Consider the following 5,619-nt stretch of genomic DNA (forward strand, 5'->3'; position numbering starts at 1 on the left):
AATGGCAAACTAAGCTGTTCCATGAATTATAAATGGTACCTTTTCACCACTACTTTCAAAATTGCTATGAAACATTCATTGATTTAATGATTTATTTTTTCAGTGTAATATTTAATCCCCCATGGACTGCACAGTGACAAAACACAGCAGCCGGCTGTTTGGATACAACATACATCTCCACTCAGTTTGATTATTATTTTAAATATAAAGGAGACACAATATAGAGCTTAAATTCCTTCATAATTTGAACTTCAATTGTCTAATTGTTGTTATTAAACTTTCTCAGTATTCCATTAAAACAGTCAACACTTTTATCCAAAGCGACTTACGATAAGTGCATTCAACTATAAGGTTACGAACACAGAACAGCGTGAATCATGTGTGTAAATGTACTGAACACCGCTGCTCACGTCACCCGCTCGCGTCATCAGCTGATGGACTCGTCCAATCAGAGCCTCGTAAACGCCGTGCAGCAGCGTCGAGTGTCCCGCAGACAGGAAGCGGGTCGTGTTTAGCTTGTCCCGTACGAGTGACTCTGTCTTCGGGGTAAATAACTTGCTGAAGTCGACACGACACTGTTCCCTGGAGGAGAAGATGAGTGCGTGTGGAGGCAGAGCCGCGGGCCCGGTGTGGACGAGTCGAGGCGGAGAAGACGGAAGCACAGTCCCTCAGTGTTGGGGAGTAACGGAATACATGTAACGGCGTTACGTATTTAGAATACAAATTATGAGTAACTGTATTCCGTTACAGTTACAAATTAAATAGATGGTATTCAGAATACAGTTACATTGTTGAAATCAGTGGATTACATGACGGTACTTCTCGAGTTTATTCAATCTCTCGTAAATCCACCGGCGGCAAAGCCCCCAGGAAGCAGCTGGAGACCAGGGCTGCCGTAAGAGCGCACCTTCCCCCGGCGGCGTGAAGAAGCCTCACCGCTACCGGCTCGGGGCCGGGACCGAGGCTCTGAGAGAGTTCCGTCGCTACCAGAAATCTACGGAGCTGCTGATCCGCAAGCTGCCCTTCCAGCGCCTGGTGAGAGAAGACCGACATGCGCTTCCAGAGCTCCGCTGTCATGACTCTGCAGGAGGCCAGCGAGGCACGCCGGGTTCACACCGGACGCTGAAGCGCCGGGCAGCGCTAATAATATCGCCCGTTGACCTAGTAGTATAAAAGCATATAGTCACTTGTTGCTCCAACATTAACTGCAACAGCGTCCCAATTTAATGTCATCTATCTGCAAGAACTTCTCCGCTGTTTGCTCCGTTCAATGTCGGGTGTCGAGGGTAAATTACGTATTCTCCGCACCCCCCCCCCCTCTCTTTTTATCTTTATGACTGCTTGTGTGTCTGTAGTGGATGGGCAGAGGGGGGCATTTAATAATTTGATCGGTAAAATTGGTAAAATTAAAACTCCAGGACAACAGAAGGGGAATACAAACGATGGGATGCATACTTTATCATTTATATCATATAAAATGTCATCAATATCGTTTAAAATCATTTTTCAGTGTGTTTCCTGGAGCGATACGCTCGCGTCAAGCGCAAAAAAAAATAGACTCGACGCCGAAACGATCGCTGCACGGCGCGAGGCAGCCTTGGCGCAGGGGGGGGGGGGTCCTTCAGCCTCCGGTGGGGCCGGCACAGAGATGGGAGAGGATGGGAGCCGGACATCCAGCTGGCCCGCCGCATCGGCGGAGAGAGAGTTTAAACTGCTGCTGCTCCACTGACTATAACAACGCCGCAATCATACACTTGCATTACAAACCGGAAGTATTCCAAGTATTCAGAATACGTTACTTAGATTAGTTAATGTAATGGAATACGTTACAGGTTACATTTTTGGGCATGTATTCTGTATTCTGTAACGGAATACGTTTTGAAAGTATCCTTCCCAACACTGCAGTCCCTGAGTTACGGTGAGCTAGAGACGCCATGCTAACCACTAAGCTAACCCTACATCTGAAAGCATGTCCGCCACTCTTTGGGATAGCGAGAAAGTTGCTAAAATACGAATACAGCATCGAGTGCTGGAGCAGATCTAGTGCATGTGTAAATATGTATGAATTACTTAGATGTAACAGTTTGTTCTCGTTAAGTTTTTTCATCAACGTGACTTTTTTCTGTATGTTTTCACAGCCTCAGCCCCCCCCCCCTCCACACACACACACACACACACAAACAAAGAGGCGTTAGGCTGAGACGCTGAAAGTCCGGATTTAAAGTGCAGAAAATTAAGCCATTGAATGTAAGTAACTGTTTTTGAATTGTTTTGGTGTTTTTTTGCTGTGGATCTTCCAACGGTGATGCAGCGCGGCTATTTCCGTTTATTAATAATAAAGTCATGTTACATGTGTTGTTTTCCAGCTGCCTGTCCATGACGTACAAAGACACACTATGAGCCAGTATGATCCGACCAGACCTTACATCAGCATTGAGGAGTTGTCGGAGAAGAAAGAGGGTAAGGTTATATTCATTAAATAATTTTCCAGTTACATGTAAAGGTGTATGTTGTAATTGAACTGTGCTAATTTTACTGAATGTGTTTACAGCTGATTGAAGCGGGACAGATGACATGGATCCATCCTTCCACAGCCAGGAGCGCACCGACCTGTGTCCCACACTTCATATAAGACTGGAAGCTACACTGATCTCACAGCTACACACCACAGACGTCTACACACTGGAGAAGAGTCCCACAAAGAAGTCATGACCCAGAGGCTGCAGAGAAACATTTCAAGCCTCATCTGAGTTTTTGTACAATATTTTTGCTGTATGTAAATAAAGCTTTCACTCCACATATACCTTGTTCACATTTGTTCCCTGTACAATATGTTCACCTATAACATCAAGCATCACATGAATGTTTAGTTTTAATTAACTGCAGTGCTTTTGGTAAAGGCTTACTTATAAATAATAATAAATATTAATATATACATTTTTATTATAAATATTGTGTGGGAGGGGCTTACCCCACGTGCGGAATGCTGTGACCCCACGTGTGCACTGCAATGACCCATAAGGTGACCAATAGCAACACTTCTACCAACCAATCACGAGTGACATTAGTTTCAAGGGTCTGTGGTTTCCTCCAATGGTGAGTAGAGAGAGGTTCTAGCCAGCGGCTGGACTCCGATTCATATGCTAATTAGATCACACGTCGCGATCGGTCCGCGAGGCTCAGCGAGCCCCCCCGCGGCTCTCTCCTTTGTTCTCCAAATCCCCCTTAAGGTCCGCAAACGCCGATAGACCCACCTTGTCTTCACTGGCGAACGCCGAGGTAACATCATGGAAACAGTTGGTTACAGCAGGGGATTAGGCCTGTCCGTAGAGGTTCACTGTGACAATAATACTGCTTTTCGTCTAGTGCTACCTGCTACCTGCCTGCTACCTGCTACCTACCTGCTACCTGCCTGCCTTATTGGAATTTCCAATAAACCTTTTCCTACCATCTACCTGCCGTGTTCTCTGTCTACACTTTTGGGTCCGCTTAAAAATAAGATCATAACAGAACGATCTGGCCAACATGGACCCAGCAGACACAACACCGGTTTCCAGCCAACTAATCCATGCTCTAACACTAGACGAAAAGCAGTATTATTGTCACAGTGAACCTCTTCGGACAGGCCTAATCCCTTGCTGTAACCAACTGTTTCCATGATGTTACCTTGGCGTTCGCCAGTGAAGACAAGGTGGGTCTATCGGCGTTTGCGGACCTTAAGGGGGATTTGGAGAACAAAGGAGAGAGCCGCGGGAGGGCTCGCTCCGCCGCGCGGACCGATCGCGACGTGTGATCTAATTAGCATATGAATCGGAGTCCAGCCGCTGGCTAGAACCTCTCTCTACTCACCATTGGAGGAAACCACAGACCCTTGAAACTAATGTCACTCGTGATTGGCTGGTAGAAGTGTTGCTATTGGTCACCTTATGGGTCATTGCAGTGCACACGTGGGGTCACAGCATTCCGCATATGGGGTAAGCCACTCCCACACAATATTAATAATAAAAATGTATATTTATTATTATTTATAAGTAAGCCTTTACCAAAAGCACTGCAGTTAATTAAAACTAAACATTCATGTGATGCTTGATGTTATAGGTGAACATATTGTACAGGGAACAAATGTGAACAAGGTATATGTGGAGTGAAAGCTTTATTTACATACAGCAAAAATATTGTACAAAAACTCAGATGAGGCTTGAAATGTTTCTCTGCAGCCTCTGGGTCATGACTTCTTTGTGGGACTCTGTCTGAATCTTCTCCAGTGTGTAGACGTCTGTGGTGTGTAGCTGTGAGATCGGTGTAGCTTCCAGTCTTATATGAAGTGTGGGACACAGGTCGGTGCACTCCTGGCTGTGGAAGGATGGATCCATGTCATCTGTCCCGCTTCAATCAGCTGTAAACACATTCAGTAAAATTAGCACAGTTCAATGACAACATACACCTTTACATGTAACTGGAAAATTATTTAATGAATATAACCTTACCCTCTTTCTTCTCCGACAACTCCTCAATGCTGATGTAAGGTCTGGTCGGATCATACTGGCTCATAGTGTGTCTTTGTACGTCATGGACAGGCAGCTGGAAAACAACACATGTAACATGACTTTATTATTAATAAACGGAAATAGCCGCGCTGCATCACCGTTGGAAGATCCACAGCAAAAAAACACCAAAACAATTCATAAACAGTTACTTACATTCAATGGCTTAATTTTCTGCACTTTAAATCCGGACTTTCAGCATCTCAGCCTAACGCCTCTTTGTTTGTGTGTGTGTGTGGGGGGGGGGCTGAGGCTGTGAAAACATACAGAAAAGTCACGTTGATGAAAAAACTTAACGAGAACAAACTGTTACATCTAAGTAATTCATACATATTTACACATGCACTAGATCTGCTCCAGCACGCGATGCTGTATTCGTATTTTAGCAACTTTCTCGCTATCCCAAAGAGTGGCGGACATGCTTTCAGATGTAGGGTTAGCTTAGTGCAGTGGTTCCCAAACTTTTTGTGCCCAAGGCACACCAAAGGACAAATAAAAATTTCAAGGCACACCTATTGTGCAAAATAGCCTTATAACACGTGTTATCACTAATATCATCTGTTTATCTGTTAAGTTTATAATTATTTACTAATGCCAAATAAGATGTGACCAAGACAACTATTCTACTCATGAAATATTTATTAACAATATACTTCACAAAATTATTTAAACTTTATCAAATTGGGCTTAATCAAACACACCCATTTCAACCAGACAGGTGAGGCAAAGGAAACAGAAATTCAGCAGAGAACTGTCCATGAGAAAGCTGCATGCTGAATCTGACCCACAAATTATAACTGTAACATTTAGAATCAGGCTTTTTTTGTAAATATTCTGCCTACTAACAAATCAGTGGGACACATGTGCCTGTCGGGGCGCACAGATTTTTGTAATCCTTGGTGGCACGGAGGAGAGGGCCACTCGCAAGTCCTGCTCAACAGAGAGCCGTGACCTGGTCTTGTTCTTCATGTGAACAAGAGTGGAGAACGCCAACTCACACAGGTAGGTGGTGGGGAAATGAAGAAGTTGGTCGATAGCGTGGTGGGAGATGGTTGGATATTCTGATGCACAAACC

General features: G+C 44.5%; 2 long non-coding RNA genes across 2 annotated transcripts; one reads left to right on the forward strand and one right to left on the reverse strand.

Moving 5' to 3' along the window:
* The first annotated feature begins 1,908 nt into the window (after positions 1 to 1,908).
* On the forward strand, positions 1,909 to 2,801 carry LOC133003737 (uncharacterized). The gene is made up of 3 exons (XR_009678296.1): positions 1,909 to 2,247; positions 2,367 to 2,460; positions 2,552 to 2,801. It is a non-coding gene; the product is annotated as an uncharacterized LOC133003737 (long non-coding RNA).
* A 1,335-nt stretch (positions 2,802 to 4,136) lies between these two features.
* On the reverse strand, positions 4,137 to 4,752 carry LOC133003893 (uncharacterized). Its single transcript, XR_009678309.1, has 3 exons — positions 4,701 to 4,752; positions 4,488 to 4,581; positions 4,137 to 4,396 (listed from the first exon to the last, which is right to left on the reverse strand). It is a non-coding gene; the product is annotated as an uncharacterized LOC133003893 (long non-coding RNA).
* Between the last annotated feature and the right edge of the window lie 867 nt (positions 4,753 to 5,619).

This window comes from Limanda limanda, chromosome 6 (genome assembly GCF_963576545.1).
Source record: "Limanda limanda chromosome 6, fLimLim1.1, whole genome shotgun sequence".
NCBI classification, from domain to species: Eukaryota; Metazoa; Chordata; class Actinopteri; order Pleuronectiformes; family Pleuronectidae; genus Limanda; species Limanda limanda.